Here is an 18,458-nt window from a genome sequence, read left to right on the forward strand (position 1 = left end):
AATACCTTTGTTCCAGAGGGAAGGTGTTGTTCCTGTGGCAGTATTAGAACATTTTTCCATAAGGGGAATGCTTGCTCCCTTGCCAAGTAATCACATCATTCTGTGATATCTTTTAGCCATTTCTGATGTTGTGCTACCTCTAATAAAGGTCTATTATGCCCAACCTCCAGATCAAAAGGTAGTTGTGTGGGCATTTTCCTGCCTGTTATGATTTCAAATGGTGAAATCCCTGTCTTGCTATTTAGGGTAGCTCTTACCTCTAGCAAAATTCTTGGCAAATATTGTACCCAGCCCCGTCCCTTCTCCAAGCATGCCTTTTTTAGTCTTTTCTTAATGGTTCTGTTCATTCTCTAAACTATCCCATTGGACTGTGGATGGTAGGGTACATGAAATCGTTTGTATTTATAACAAATTACACATTTGTTTGATTAGCTGACTGACAAATTGTAGCCTGTTATCAGACTCAGTAACCCATGGCAATCCTCAATGGCAAAAAATGTTTTTCCATAAAGCTTCTGCTGTTACCTTAGCAGTTGTCTTTTTAGTAGGAATTGCATCTACCCACTTTGAAAACACATCTACCACTACTAACAAGTAGCGATACCCTCCTTTTGCTGGTGGTAATGGTCTTGCATAGTCTATTTGAACGACATACCATGGTCCATATGCTGGCATGACCCTGCGTAACTGAGTTTTTTTACTTTTGGCATTAACTTGTAAACAGATTAAGCACTCATCTGAAACTAGCTTACACAACTTTTTTAAAGCTGGATTCCAATACCTTTTTTTACCACTGGCCATATGTTTTCACTACCTACATGACCTAGCAGCTGATGATTTTATTTTACCAATTGTTTTGCTAGTTGATATGGCACATAACGCAATTTTAATCCTTTTGTAGTGGGATAAACCCAGAATTCTCTAGGTGGGATCCCTTCTGTCATGCATTGACTAGTTTCTTCTTCCAAACCTTGCTGCTTTTGTATTCTAATCAAATCTTCAGTAATGTCCCTGGCCTGGTTTACTACGCTAACTTGCACTGCTTCAACTGATTTCAAATTAGGATATAACTGCCATCCTGTCTTTGCTGCCTGTTTAGCTAAGATGTCTGCTTTTGCATTTAGTCTGAACACTTCTGAGGTTGTTTTTTGATGGACTTTTACCTTTAAAATACAGAATTGCACTTGTACATTTTTTTTGCCGTATGGTCTTCCATATATTTTGCAAAACTTTTGCATGTTTCAGTGGTTTTCCTGCACTGTCTACAAAGCCTCTATGAGCCCATGTGTTCATGTGTAAACAGAATGAGTTTACTACCTATGCACTACCAGAGTAAATATTGACAGGATTATAGTGCTGTAATACGTACAGTACTGCTTTCAATTCAGTCCTTTGAGCTGACATGTGACCAGGGAGCTGTACCAGCTCTGGAACTCCCAAGTCTTTCTATTCTGCTATTACTGCAAAACCTGTCACATACCATCCATTTTTCCAGTACCTGGCTCCATCTACAAAGACAGAGGGCAAAAAAAATGATTGTAGTCTGTTGATACGGGGGACTTTTTTGGCTTGGTCATATTATCGATGCAGTTATGCTGTTTTTCATCATATCCCAGTAAGTTAGACAAATAATATTTTTCTCCTGCTTAAACGATTATCTTTTTTGTACTGAAGGTAGTCATCCACCTAGCAAATACTACCTGACTGATGCCATTGGTAATCTTGCTCATTTCGAAACTGTCTACTAGTACCTGCACTGCATGATGGGGTGTTTGCACTGTTATGGATGAAAAGACAGCTAGGTATTCTGTCTGCTTGATTCCCCAATATATAGCCAATAATTTCTGAATACAGGGGTGATATCCCTTCTCCACCAGAGTCATTTTGCGACTACAAAAGGTAACTGGTCTCAAAGTCTATTGTGATCTTTTATCTCCCCCATGTGGCCATTCATGTAATAACACCACTGACAGTGTGTTTTTTTCCTGCTGTCGCTTGTAAAACAAATGGTAACTTTGGAGTTGGCACTATCAGTTGTGTACCCCTTGCCAATTTCTCCTTCATAGCTGTGAAGGATTGTTCCTCTATCACACCCCATTTCAAAGTGATATTTTTTTTTGCACGGATAACATGTTATACAGAGGTCCTGCTGTGTGTGCGTAGTCCTCAATGAATTCTCTGTTGTACTTCATGATACCCATGAATTTATGTAAATCAAAATAGTCATTGGCTTTTGCATTTGTAAAATACCTTGTACTCTCTGTGCACATGGAGATCTCCCCGTGGACTTGATAATGGTTTCTAAGAATTTGACTTCTTGTTAAAGAAACTGTATTTTTTCACTTTTTACCTTAAATTCTGCCTCTTGCAGTGTTGTGAAAACCTCTTTTAGTTTTTTTTAAGTCCTGCTCTACAGTTTCAGATTGTACCAGAATGTTATCTATGTAATGAAGCACTGATCCACCCATTTCTAGCCCTTCCAAGATTTTGCCAACTGTCTGATGTAAAATTACCCAACTGTTTTGAAACCCTTGCAGTAACCTTGTCATAAGATACTGCTGATTGTCAAAGGTAAAGGCAAATTTTGGCCAATTCCTTTTTTTTCAGTGGTATGGCAAAAAATCCATTTGCCAAATCAATGACTGTGAACCACTGGCTTTGTAGTTTTATATAAGCTGCTAATTCAGGAACTCCCAGAATTAGATGCACCCTAGGGGTAGTATATTGATTTACTTTTCGCAGATCTATTGACTAACCTGTAAGTATCATCTTTTTTCTTAACTGGCCAGATGGGTGAATTTATCAGACTTTCACCTTTTACTATTATACCTGCCATTTTCAAATCTGCTATGCACTTTTGCATATCTTCATCCACTTTTTTTGGTATTGGGTATTGCTTTTGGAAAGGTGGTATAAAATCCTGTTCATTTCCTATTCATACCAGAATTTCTAGTTTTCCACAATCTGTCAGTCCTTGTGATCACAGAAGCGGAAACTGTGCCTGCAAGGACTGCAATGCGTCCTGTGCATCTGTGTGTACCACCCCTTGTGGGTTTTTCATTGTCTCGTCTATTTGTATAGCACAGCATGAAAATCCTTCTGCACCCTTCCATATTATGCCATTTGTCACATCTATGATAAATCCATTTTTGTTCATAATATCCATACCTATAATGGTTGATGCACACGAAGGGTGCATTAAAATGATCCCAGTATGCCTGCATTATTTGGTGTAAACTGTATGGACACATTTTTATTACCCACTGCTATGCAGCCAGTGCTGTTAAAACCTGGCCAGTAACTGAAACAGCTGCTCATGTATCCAGCAACACATTTTTCCATAGGCACCCCTCTACCCATGTATGAATTAGGGGCTTTCCATCCTGCCTCTTCATAAAAGATGTCAAAAAAGAAACTTCTTGTGGGGGGGGGGGCACAGCCCTATTGTATATTTTCCCAATGATCTGTATCTGACGATTTTGCAACTGCGCACAACTGTAACTATACTGCCTCCTCTTCACACTCATTGTCATCCCCCCTCACTATCGTCTACTTACTTAAACTTTGTAACTTCTCCTTTTAAACTTTCTGCATATTGTGGATTAACAGGTGTTTGAGCCTGAAAATCTACCGGACATACGTCACGCTGTGATGTCATTTGTTTTACCTTACAGTTATCCTTTCCCTGGTTATAGGGCTTTTGCACCTTTACTTGTTGTTTTCCCATAGTTTCATGCGTAACTTGCTTAATAAACCTACCCTTTCTTTCCTGTGCTTTCCTTCATTTCCTGTAATATGGAAAATCCTTTTTAATGTGACCATTTGTAAGCAGAAACACTGTACAGCTTTCCTTTCTTCCCCTTGTTCGTCGGCACCCTTTGGAGCCAGAGGTGCAGAAGCTACTCTCTTTGTTGTCCTTGGTCTATCTAATGGCTTCTACCCCGCCCTTTTGAACGAACTTCTACAACTTCAAAAGGTCCCATTTCTTCATCCACTGTGAAGACATGATGAGAAAAAAAGATTGTCACCTGCAACTCCCTTCACTTGCTCTAACAAACATCAAATAACCTGTTTTTGAGTATTTTCATTCTTCATATCTTCATCACATTTATTGAACACAATTTGAAATGCTAATGAAAAGTGATCTGCCTGTTCTAACATTTTGTTAGAGTTGGTAATATTAAAATGATCTAACAATCAAGTAGTTAACGGTTGTCCTTGTGTGAATGCCTGTAACACTGCTGCCATCCATTGCAGCTGAGTGTTAAGAGGATAGTCTTTTAGCTGAATAAATGTCTTAAAACATTTAGGAATAAATATCCAAAAACATTTGGTCAAAGAATCATTCCATGCATCTGCTTCTGCAGTGTAACTAGCCCATTCCTCAAAAGCTAACATGTTGTAAAATATGCCTTTTTTATCATTCCATTTGGGGAGGGTCTGTAACACTCTTGATTGTTGATACAAATCAGCTGGTGTTGCTGCCCCTACAATGTCAACAGGCTGCCTAACATTTTTCCGTGCTGCAGTTTCCAATTCTTTAAGACGGTCTCTTAAGACCTTTACCTCTTCATCTAGTGCCCTGAGCTATTGTGTGCATCTGTCTAGATCATAATGCATTTGTTTATATTTTTCATTGTTTACTAGCCATTCCTCTACCTCTCTCTGTAAGTTCTCTAGCTGCTGTTTACACTCTTGGAATTCAAGTTTCATTGTGTCATATTGTGCAATTTCATTTTGCTCTGCCTGTAGTTCCTGTCTAAGCAATTTAAACTTTACTTCCCAATCTTGGAGAGTGTTATTTTTACATTCAAGTGCTTCTAACTGAGCTCTAAGCTACCCAAACATTGAGACAACATAGTTGCCATAGACTGATGGAGCATATTCCACTCTGACTATCCTTTTGAAATTTTTCAAACTGTTCATTTAATTTTTGTCTAGATTCTGGTGATAAAGTGTAACTCCACTCTGAACAGTAAGTAACAAAAGGAGTTACCAAATCAATATCTGGGTCTTGTAGGAGCTTATCTTTAAAATCATATATGTCTTTTAAAAGGGTCTCAACAGTACATATAGGACAGTTAAGGAAGGTATTTGGATCAGGATACAGAGGAAAAGATAAGGGCTGTTTTTCAGGGGATGTATCCCTGGATGTAACCTGTGTAACAGCCTTTCTGTGGCACACTAGACAAATAGATTTATCATCACTGTCACAAAACACACACCCTGGTCAATACTTGTAAGTTTTGACATTAGACATGTACCAATCATAAGTAAAAATCCATTTACATAAGGCATTGATTTAAACTTTACCTAGTAAAGTACTACATGTGCTACAGTTTTGTTTATACCAATCTTTAAAACTTAACCATACATGTGCTGGACTATCATTACTGTCTACCTGAAAAGTAGTTTTACACTTTACACTCCTCTCCTTTATGGCATCCATGCTGTAGAATGAGAAACAAAAAGAGAATTACCAGTTTCTGTGTGGAAGGTGGACAGATCTTCCATCAAGAAAACGTGGAAAGTCCATCGTCAATTCACACAAAAGGTGGTCAGACACAGCTGTCAGATTTAGTGATGTGAATGTACAGGACCCGTGGAACTTGCAGAGATCAGCTGTTGTGTGACTAGATCCTTTTCCAAAGGATAAACAAGAAGGCAAACATTTGCACTGTGACTGGACGTGCTAACTGAATAAAAATAAAAAAGAAGGTGTAGTTGTCACAAGAAGAAACCATTCGGTCCATCAACTGTGGCTCACTATTGTAAAATTATATGCATGCCTTCTGTTGGTTTCTTGTTGTTACTTGCATTTGTATACATGTATACCACAGTACTTAGCTATTTACTGTGACCAACTATTTTACTACTGTATTGTACTAAGTACAATAAATACATTGAGACCAACTGCTTCAGTTAGCAAAGTTTACCGTTACAATTCTGCTTTTTGGGTCTACAAGCATGTAACACAAATACTTTCAGCTTTCTATGGCAAATTCCCAAAGCTTGTTTGTACACACTCATATTTATACAGAGTCTGATGTTTTTTTCCAAAGTGTGGTGTATAACAGTCTTCCTTTGTTTCTTTTAATTTATGATTGTACTTGGTTCTTTGAAGCTCGGTGGTCCTGGAATACTCAGTGTTCTTGCACTATCTGAAACTCGGTGTTCCTGCTTTATCTCACTTGATGTTTCAGTGCTTGATTTTACATATCTTTATCTTGTTGACATCTTTCCACCCACCATCTGCATGGCTATTTTTACAAACTCTGTTTCTCAATGACATACTCCTTTATGCATGGATGCCAATATGTAATTAAGCTATAGATGTTTGTCTGCACATAATACTATTTCCTAAGTTAACTCTTCACATTTCATTTTGCTCTAGATTATTCTTGCAGCTTCTTTTTCAATCTAATAATCATGCTAGCAACAGTTTTGAAGAGACAGTGAATATACTAAATGAAACAGATTCAAATTACTCTTACAGTGTTGAGCAAGTCATCCCAGATGGACATGTAGTGGATCCCCTTACAATAACACTATACACTAAGGCAATTATTGAAATCATTTTCCGTATATATTGAGCCATCATCCTAGGTTATGTTCTGCAACTGAAAGCTATGGGCATACCTGCGAGAAACACAGAGTGTCTAAGCTCAGTTGTGTCTGCATACAGTCTGGTGACATATGTCCCGAGTTGTACACACCTGCAGGAACTATGATGTCATCATTATGTTACTTGACATTCATTGACTTACATCAATGTGTGGTATGGCTCTTTGTGTCAACCCACAGACAGCTAACTGTAACCTTTCCCATTTGTAGCCTGGTGAGATGGTCATCAATGTGTCTCATGATGTAATCACCTATGAATAATAGGTTTGATTTTGTGGTTTGACTCAGGTGTTTGGCCGGTGAGACAGCGGTTCATGAGCTATTATGTGTACTGTGGTCTCCAAAGGTATGATTATGTGTACTGAGCTTGCATATGGTTTTCTGACGTGTCTGTTGTCTGGGAATGGGTCTGGTAAGGAGCTCCATACCTTCAGGTGTGTGTGCTGCAGGTGGAGCAGGAGATGAGCTGTGCATGTTGACAAAATGCTCATTGCCATATGTACCAACTGGTATGTGAGACACCAAGGACTCAAGGTTTGTAATGCAGTCACATATCTCATAAGTTGTGTTTGTGTGACATAGGAGTACAGGGGTGGGGACACTTTCCACATCTCATCAGCAGTCATTGATAATACCATTAGCAATATAGTCATGCTTGTGTGTACATCACAGCAGGCCATCATTAGGCAGTGTCATGACAGATGGTGAAATGTAACATGTTGTCACCTTATGTGGATCCCCTAAGGTAACACAGCACTTGACAGTGTGCCATAACATGGGTATCTGATTACAATGCTTTACCTGGCATGTGGCCCTTGGATTAACCATAATCCTGTTATTAAGCTTGGTTGCAATACCATACCTACAAATGTGACACTGTGCAAGTCCAGCAAAGTTAGGTTTATGCTGCCACACTCTTGGGGTTGACAGCCTGAAACACTGTGTTTGTAAGCAATCCATACAGTGAAGATGTTGATGTCCTTGCATGCACAGAGGACTTGTTCAACCTTCCAAACATGACTTTGGCCTTGCAAGTCTACGATGCCTGTCAAGCAACCACACAGCAAACTGGATGTGTGTGACATGATGTGGGAACACAGACATATTTTCTGGGTACATAACTGTAAAGTATGACATATGCTGGACATGTGGCATGTGGACACACTTTGACCAAAGGTGGCCACTTCCCTGCAATAGACCTCAGAGCCATGTCATTCAGATATTCACCATTAAGCTGTTGAAGGGTTGGATGCATGAATTGCGGTGAAATTGTCACATAACATGGATTATCGCCATTGTGGTGCTTGTTTGAGCAACCTTGGATATCTATGTCACTAGACATTGCTGCAGCTGTACTCCTAATCACCATCTGGTCAGTACCGTAGTGAACTACCACCAACCCTGGAGCAAAAGGCATAATACATGCAAAAGTCAACTGATTGCTCAGGTTGCTAATCAAGGCATCTACCTGGTAAAGGGTATGTGAAGCCTACAGAGCCTTGGACGACATGGGACAACTATGTGGATGAACTAACAGGCTGTGTCCTGCTTTTCATCATGAGCTTCATAGTAACATTTTGTTTCTGCTAAGAGAAAAAGTATTGGAGCATGGTATTCCAGGAGAAAGTGGTTGTGGTGAGAGCAGCATTAGTAGTAGCCAGGCACCAGCAATACAGGGAACTCCCTTGCTTTCTGCATTCTTCACAAGGCAATTGCGTCCTTTCAGTACACACTGCTTGAGTAGTCTCCAACTTCAGAATATCTGTGTAAAACCTCCTGCCTTACCTTCACAGGGTATACATATTACCTTTCCCTCCATTGTTTGTTTGTGCTCTGTACAGACACAGACACCTTGGATGACTATTTTCTGGGAGAACATGATGTAAGTACCTGCAATAGTTAGTTGCACAGAGGACAACTAGCATGCATTGACATGCACTGTCCCCAGATCTCTCAGTCATCTGATATCTATAGCCATGACATGAGATATCATGGAAATGATCAGTAACAATGTCATACACCTACAGACACTGTACCAAACACAGTTTGTTTTGATCAAGGGCACAGCATGCCTACCATAACCGGTGGACCTTATTAAGTGTCAAACTATGCAATGGATGAGAGGAATATGACTCACTCCACCTACCATGGCCTGACAAGGCATTTGACAATATTAGGCTTTCAGGCATTGCTGAAAAACTGCATAGGTTATTTACAAAGTAGTATGTCAACTGATGGATAGCCAAGTGTCTGATAGTCATTATCCAGGAAGATAGCATTGGGTAGTCCAGCGCTACAATGAGGCCAGTCACCAGTGGACTTCCCTCAGAAATCATTCATAAAGTACCCCTGCTAGCCATTCCCTTCTCTGCAGTCATGGTCACTGTCAGTGACCTCTGATTGACTATATTTGCAGATGCTTGCAAATTAGGAGATAACACTGAATCCCACACAGAACCAAGAGTTATCCAGGATGGGCTGAGACACACAATCAGTTGTTGTCAGAGCCACTGACAAACAGTAAATGCCAAGGAATGCACAATACTATCCTTTTTGGAAGCCATCCACCTCTGGAAAATATAATATTGTCCACACACCACACACAGTTGAGCCATTACTCAGGGACTTATGGACACAGAGAGTGATCTAGCCTTTGACTTTCACTGGCCGTTAAGATGTGGGGATTTATTCAGTTATGTACAACCTGCAGAGAACGGAATGGCATGTAAATCTCAGGCTGTCACTGTTATACTGTATTTGACACTCTTCACACCTATCATTGAGTGCAATGACACCTTTGCTATGTCACTACACAGGCATATCTGAAAACTGTAAGAACTACAGAGGTTCCATGGTAAACCATTATATAGCACAGATAACATGTCCTATACAGACTGTGTCAAGGCCATGAATGTGTAGTCTGTCTCCTACATGCCTTAGAAAGGAGGTGTATGGCTGCCATACAAGGAGAGGTAAGATCCCAATGTGTACCCTCTACATGTCCAAAACAGGACTAACACATGTACTACCTGGTCTACACACCTACACCTTCACTGTGGTATAAATAGTACATGCTGGGAAGACAGGTATGTAACCCACACACTATATCCTATAATGTAACAGGCTTCTCATGCATGTGAAGCACACTTCTTCTGTAACGCACATCATGTGCAAGTTACACAATGGGATGCAGAACAAGACAATCATAACTGCTGTATGACAGATGTCTGTAATGGACACAGGAAAACTGTAGATGGCTCATTTTCATTGCTACAACTTGTAGATGTGTTAGCTCCGGAAACTATGCTGACACTTATCAAGGGTATCAGACCTTTTCAGAGATTAGGGATGCATGAGTAGGCTGAATGAAGCCATTGTCCTTGTTAGCCTGTTATACATATATGAACCTATGCAGCCATGCACCTATAGTGCTGCACCTTTCTGAAGATATTTTTTTTCTGTGCTGACATTCCATCCTGTGCTGGTATGTTTATGAGTTTATTGTCACTGTGTATCCATAGGTGTCTCACACAGAATCTGGAAACTGAAACATAAACAGGTTCATGAGACACCTTTCAGTGTTAGTATGCAACCATTATGACATTATACAATGTAAGGTACATAAAATGATGTGGTTTATGCATTACATATGTCAGCATACAGTATCTGTCAGTGAGCAGTACAAGTGGCATGTCAAAGGCAACAATGGATTTCACAAATACATAGTAATTTATATAGTCACTCAGTGCATCAGACACATAACTCCATTTCCCTGCATCGATGATGAGGATGACAGGGATGTGGCACAGGTATTATCACTTGCACAGGGTGTTGTGTGGGGGTGCAGGAGGCCTAGGCTGACCCAGTAGTTGAAAGCATGTGGGTGAGTCAGAAAGGGAAGCAGGCAAGATGGGCCATGGAAATGTACCATGTGTGTCCGTAGGTGACCTGATTGTGAAAGTCGTGTGTGTGTGAACACAGTCAAGCACAGTGCTAGCCCTATGTGTGTGTATGTTGGACAGCTTTGAATCGTGCATGGTAGAGCTGAAAGTTCACCATCTCCGGCCCTGAACATGGGAACTGGCTCTGCCAGGAGTCGCAATGGCACCTCCATGCCCAAGGTCATAAGCCATGCTAGTACCTGACAGTGACTGCTGTGTGCTGGGACTGTGTTCTCCATGGGAATGCCCAGGGCCATGAGCCCATGGCCTGCCATGTCTTAGTGTAGACAGCACACTCCCCTCTGGAGCGCTGGATGTACTGCCACTATGGGACCATGAGTGCGCATGGACTCTCAGCAGATGCAGTTGCTGACCTACGTCCATGAGTCTGAAGCTTGACTCCAACCAGATGTTCCATCACAGACAATGTGCGTTCCAGGACAGATAGTGTGCATCTGCATCAGACTAACGTCCTTCCACTGCATCAGTGAACCGATCCAGGGTATCAGCAATGTGGTGGAGGCAGTCATGGATGTCAGACTGTGCTGCATCCATAACCCTGAGCATTAATCTGGAGTTCCTTTCGGAACATGCCTGTGTCTCCATGATGGCCCAAAATATACGCCGAGTGACCTGTGATGAGACATCTGCAACAGGTGGTGGAAGGACAGCAGGCTTCCTATGAGTACCCCTGTAAATTTGCCTGTGTATATCTTCACCAGTTCTTTGGCTATGGCCAGTATCAACACTCACTGCAGCCATAGTTGCCACACTTTCCTGTTCAATGTCCCCACCCTCTGACTGTCCAATATCTGTGGCCTCCGAGGACTGGATGTGTAGGCATACTGTCTGTGTATGGTGATAATGAGGGCAGAAGAGGGATGTAAGCCTCTAGGATAGATTCAGCCCCTGCAACCCCCACCTGTGCCTTACTCTGGCCACCATCATCATCAGAGTCTGAAGAGACAGTGACATCAGGTTGTGAAGGGGACAGAGACCATCCCTCTGGTTACCTGTGATAAAAAAAGGGAAAAGCAGTACATTAATACCTGCACTATTACACTCTGCAGTACTATGTTGCAATATATGTTAAGCTGTATACACTGTTGTCACTATTACAGACCTGTTTAACTCCCAACCTCATACAGTAGGACATGAGGACATTATTTTCCAACAAACTTCTGTAGTTACTTGTAAATAAAAGCTTTTTAAACAACAATCTCATCAGCAACAATGAGGCACACTGTTGACATTTGTCAAAATTCTGCACAGTTGACACATGTTGGAATCTGTAATGTCCTGAAAACACTGTCAAATCTATCAGTGTGGTCACACCTACAAGGCATAGGTATGACTCTACAGTGTGTGCAGTATGAAAATATCTGTGCAGTTGGCAATCATGTCAACAGTACATCAATGCAGTCAGCAGGCCTGGGATGACACTTTAGGGGCTACATTGCACTAAATCTACATCTGTAACAAAACAGTGTTGTGCTTACTAGGAGCAGGACCACGGCCTTGTCCGATTCCTGACTGACCTGTGAAAAGTTGAGGGAGAGGTAATGTAAACACCACCACATGTTGCACTATAACAGGGTAATACATCCATATATCTCACATTTACAGTAACTACTATGTTAATTGTTATGTTGGTCAAAATCTGAGCATGAGATTCAAACTGCAGTTAAACTCCTCCTTCCCAAAAACAAACACCTGACACCCAAGTAAAACTATGTACACCCAGACACACTGAATGCTACAGTATTCCAATGCTGATCAAACTAAGCCTACCTGGATGCTACGCTGGCATGGAAACTGTGGCACCCACATCCAGGAAATATGGTGTGATGGATGCCGGGGAGCTGTTGTATGTTCCTTGGTTCACCAGGAATTCCTCAGTGGCTGAGAGTGGTTGTTCCACTGCAGGCCCTCCACCAGTGACACCACAATTCCTGGTCACATCTGCTGCTTTTCTGCATGTGGCATTTATCGTGTCAGTCGCATGGTGTTGAACCTGCTCATATGTCCTGCTCTGGTGACTGACAGCATTAACATCACAGACCAGGTCAGCCCACAATGATGCCCACTGTTCCCTGTTTTGCCTCCCCCTGGACAGTAGGAGTTCATGGTGTTGACGGAGACCTTCTAGGATTATATAATTCCTGGCATCCATAAAAGGGCCCCGGCATCTTGCATACATGTTTCCAGAAAAACAACAAAATGGGAAAACATGTCAGGATCACATATGTGGGAGTACATTATGTAGAGATACAGTGATAACAGAATGGCTGGCAGTATCCACTGCTTGATCTCACATCTCATATTCCACAGTGTGCAACATACTAACCATGTGGATATAACTCAGATACTAACAATAGTCAGCTATTCCTGTTTTTGCCATGAGAGATACTGCTGTATGATCACATACCCAACACAGGATCCACATTGTAGTGTGTTCCCTAGGGGTAATCCCCCGGTAATATGTCAAAACAGTGCCAAACAAATAGCAGTATGCTATTACAACCACTATAAATTAACATTCCCAGGAGACTAGAGTGCCACACTGACAAACAACATTTTACCTTTGACGTACTGTACCTACTCTATAGGTGTAACAAATATGGAGATCAATGACATGTCATCATTACAGTTCTAAAAATGGCATAATGCTGTAATCCCATTCCCCCTAAGTATATTCACACATATGCATCATGTTGTAAACAAAAGTGTTACATACCTGATGATGTGCAATACTCCTCTGCTGATACATGCAGAAATATTAAGGTTGTGGCAACACGTTTACTGTGCGAGTAAACTCTCATACACAATGGTTCCCCTATCTAGCTGTTTGCCTTTTTAACATGGTTGTCATTATCAGGAGATTGGCTCCTAACGAATCTGTGCTTCTGAAATGCTAATTGCAGCTAACACAGCTGATTTGTAGTATAATCAGCCAATGGCATGCAACCACTGAACAAGAAATAAGACCTCCATGTAGATTAGAACCCCTTTGTCATATGTTGTGCTGGAAATTTCTGGTGTAAAGATACTATGTCATCATAGAGAATATGTCTGTAGCAGCTACTTTTTACATACAGATATGTGTGCTACAGGCTGAAGCTGATGCTGTAGACAATAGGTATAGGCAGAGAGTGTGAATATGTTGGAGAGCAACAATCTATAAGAGTAAGTGTGAGAGCTGAGGCAGCTTATTGTAGAGGCAGAGCCAGACTGAGGGCACCTATTCCACTGCAAATTAAGGCATGTGTTTAAGATAAGTATGTTAGCCAAATGTAGCAGTACTACAATCAAAGGCAAAATGGTTGGTGTGCCCTAGAGAAAGGTAAGGGGGTGGATTAACTATTATGTCACACAGTTGGACAGCTGCCACGTCATATGAGTTGTAGTGTCATATTACTGGGACACAATTTCAGTACACACTTCAAATCCTGTGGGAATTCAAGTTAATGCATGACCTGACATTCTCTGCACCTTCTAATGTTGTACTAGGAGTAGTTAAGAGTGGTCCTAACTCTAGCCTTTGTGTTCTATTACTTAGATGCAGACATTCCATCTGCACTACTTTGGGTGGATAAATAAGTGATAAGACAGACATACACATGACAATTTATAATGCTGATGTCCACATACATGTATTTTTATTGGCAGAGGCAGCTGTAGTAATAGTAGCTGTACCCAGGACCACTTGTACCAAAAAGTATTGTTTGCAATGCATTATACAAACTGAGCTACAGTGTCACTAAAATATCAAGTGTATTTCTACATGTTGTATATATCATTCCACAGTTATCTGCTGTTACAGACTGCACTAACATGCATACCTCTCATCTGTAGATTTTTACAGAATGTCCAGATTTTGCCCATATAATTTATGCCTGTTTTTCATTAAATTGTAGTTTTCTGGCAAATTTGTGTTAAACATTAAAGAATGAAGCCAGAAAATAATAACAGACATTTGAGTTTCAGACTTTCTATACTTCAGAACATTCATGCTGAATCAATACCTGTTAGTCTATCATCTTTCTACATTTGTAAGAGCAATATTTCAAAATGGTCCCTATGTTTGGGCCTTTGTCCCAGTTTTATTTATGGATTTGTCCATAATGTAAATGTTTAGAATGCTGTATTTCTCTAATAGAGTCCCAGTTAAAATCCTATTTTTACATTAATGTTTTAGCAAGTGTATTTTTACATGTTTTACATATAATTGCAGGGTTATCTGCTATTACATACATTACTTACATTCATTGTTGTGGACTGCGGTGGTGGTGCTGTGGTAGCGTTGTCACCTCACAGTAAGACGTTGTCCTGTTCGATTCTCAGCTAGAGTGTCTTCTGAGTGGAGACATGTGTGAATGGGCGTACCTTCGTTGAAGGTTGTGCGTCAGGGCTGGCAACTCAGCACATAAAAATCTACTGCCAATCATTAGCGGACCGGAGTTCCGCTGTGGCAACCCCTAACCGGGAAAAGACGAAAGACATAACAACAACAACAACTTACATTCATTGTTGTGTGTATGGCTTTATAGTGATGTATTTCCCTAGAAGAGTACTAAATAGAGTAATATTTTTCTATATTTATTTTATCTGGTTTGCATGCTGCACAGCATTGTTTACACATGCTTAATGATGAAAAGTTGAGTATGACTATGTTTTCATTTAAACACCTGTGTTAATTAGGAGCTGTTTGGCTTGGCAGGTTGAGCCACTGTACTGCAGGTACAATGGTCCTAGGTTCAAAATGGGGTGCAGGTCTACATTTTGAACATGATTAATATTTTTACAAAAGCATATATCAATGTTGTGCTATTTAGCATAGCTAAGTGATGTGGCACTCCATGCTGCATCATGCAAAAACTCTTTAAAGAAAAAAAATGGGGAGCTAGGACAGTGGTGACAAGGGGTGCAAGCAGGGGAAAAACATAGTGAAAGGCAAGTAGGGATGTGCAGGATGGGTGTAGGGAAGAACTACAGTTATCCTTTTCTTCATCAGCAACAACTGTGCATTGTGAAATAATTTTTATCAGAATTTGGGATGTCACCCCCAGAGAGGAATAATGACAACTTAACTGCACTGTCAAGCCAATTGGACCAAATTAAGTGTGTCCAGTGGATATGCATGCAATATGAAGAGCTATGTATGGGATGATGTTTTTTGTGGGGGACAGGTGCTCATTTTTTTTTAAGGTGAGAGTAGAATGTTGAGGAAGGGACATAGGTATGTGTGGGTGAGGTAAGTTGGGAAGGTGAGGAAGCATTTGCAGACAGACAAGACATTAGACAGTGTTGGTGTGTGACACAAGAGGGGGATGAACACCCTGGACCGGGACTCTGTTGTGGAATCGTAGTCCCATGAACATCCATACAGTAGCAGTATGACTCAATTCCTCACCCATGGGACTGTCAGCACTGCTCCTTCGTTGCCCCTGTGGTGGCAGTGGTGGAGGCTGGTGTGCAGGTTGAGGCTTCCCCACCAGGATGGCGAGCATGTCCTCCATCTAGTGCAGGCTTGCAGCAAAAGATTGTACAACCACCCTGTGCACCATATCTGTCAGTTCTCAATGGGTGATAAAATCACCCCCTCCACCTCTGCTCCCAGAGGGGGGCCCAGCGTCAGCCTATGTGACAGAACTACCTGATGCCACAGGTAGTACAGGGGAAGCAGAGAGAGCACAGCTAGGCTGCAGCCCAGATGTGCTGTGCCCCGGTGCCATGGCCGGTGGAGGCAAGGTAGGTGGAGCACCTGGAACTGGCCTACCTTATCGCACTGTAGTAAATTAGATATAAACATAAGGTAAGATAAGTAATAACCAAACCAATGTTAGCACTAACATAATGGAAGATAATACTGATTAATCCAAATACTTATTAAGGAATATTATGAGAAACACAACAATAAATAACATAACGGTAAGTATGTTAACAGCAAACCAGTATGACATAACCCATAAGGGCAACGTAACAGTTAGTTTAAAAGAACATATTAATATCAAAACATAATGATAAATAACAGTAATAAATTAATAAATTTCTTAATAATAAATTAGAGAAGATAAGGGGTGGTGTGAGAGAGAAAAACATACCATTAGTGATCTCACAGTTGATATTACTACACAGACTAATAATACATACTTCTACAAGTGTGCAGTGTCACTTGAGTGTACAATGACTCCAATTCTTGTATAGATGATGTTACATGTACATAGCTCTCAACCTGTCAGCATGGGCCAAGCACTAACAAATGCAGATACACAACTACAAGAAACTGTTTTACATAGTGTGCTCATACATTACTACCAAGGTGTTCTGAAAATGGGTTTGCCAATAAATTGCATTCCAAGTAATGTCATTTATCTGCCAATCAAGGACCAGACATATGGGGCATTAGTCATTGCATTCTGAAAAATTATGACAGTTGAGAGGTATGTTTATGTACAATAATTGAAAAAGCCAGCCAATAATTTCTTAGTTGGCTGCCATGGGGTTAGAACCCACAAGCTGTGACTCCAGGAAACATGTGCACTAAACTTAACAGTTGACGGCTGTCAGATTATAAAAGACATGGCAGTGCATACAAGTATACTTCACACTTATTGAAAAAGAGTACTTATCAAGTCACAATCATGCTTTACACTTTATTGATACTGCTCCTAAAAATTGGGCACTTATAGACATGGATATCTGCTCAGAACTTAAGGTACCTTACCCATATACATTCTTCCTGGAGTGGGAGGAATAAACAGCATTATTTGACTAGACATGGCCATAACACAGGCTTGAAGCTTACTGTGGGTATTGCATTACATTTATCAGACAATATGTTCTGCAGTCTTTATTCATTTCTGTTTTACAGATGACTGGTGTCAGATTTGAACACACATGCAGTGAATACAGCTGTACTGCACAGTTACTTGAACAGATTACTTCTCAATGCACAATCCTGCTTTAAATTTTTATTGGTAATGTACCTTAAAATCTGGCATTTACACAAGTGCATAATTGGCCATAATGTCAGCTACTTTACCCATATAACTTGTTCTTTGAGTGAGTGGAATGTGCAGCATTATATGGCACAAACTGGCCGGAACACAGACTTGCAACTTACTGTAGGTATTACACTACATTTATCAGAGAGTTTTTTCAGCAGTCTTTATTCATTTCCTTTGCACAGTTGACTGGTCTTAGATTAGAACACACATACAGTGACTACAAGACTAGTGAGCACTTCTTATTTTGAGGCAGTACATATCACAGCACCATCACCCTTTAAAATCTATTTATTACTGTTGCTTCACGTCTGGCATGCACAGCATGGATAGCTGTACCAGACCTGTTACGTAATGACCCATTTACCCTTGCTATTACCTGAGTGTAGTCTACAGCATAATTTACACAATGAGCAGAGCAGAACAGTGACTGTTACTCTCGGTAGAGCACAACCTTAGCTGATGTTTGTAAGCTATGGTACACAGTAATGCAGGCTTACTTGACTTAACTTGGTTTACTATTTCAGGTAGGCACTGACACATTACTAAACATATTACAGTTCCCAAGTATGTTATACCTGACTGTTAGGACTACAAACTCTGTAAATACTTTTTAATCTTGACAGTACATTACACATTAGGTTATTGCTTTGCTTATTTCCTACTCACCACACTCATGCCTCATTCTGGCCAGACACCCTGCATGAGACTGCACATTGTGACTTCTCTCTTCTGCAGCTGTTGTAAGAGAAAGAAAGCATTATGCATACTAGTTTTGCACATATTCAGTTTCTATACTGATAAATCACTGGGAAACATACTTACATAAGTGTGGAGTGCGCCCAGCTCATGCTTCTTGAATCCAGGTGTAAAACGTTCCCCTCTT

Source organism: Protopterus annectens, chromosome 14.part0, assembly GCF_019279795.1.
Source record: "Protopterus annectens isolate FY-2018-M chromosome 14.part0, PAN1.0, whole genome shotgun sequence".
NCBI classification, from domain to species: Eukaryota; Metazoa; Chordata; order Ceratodontiformes; family Protopteridae; genus Protopterus; species Protopterus annectens.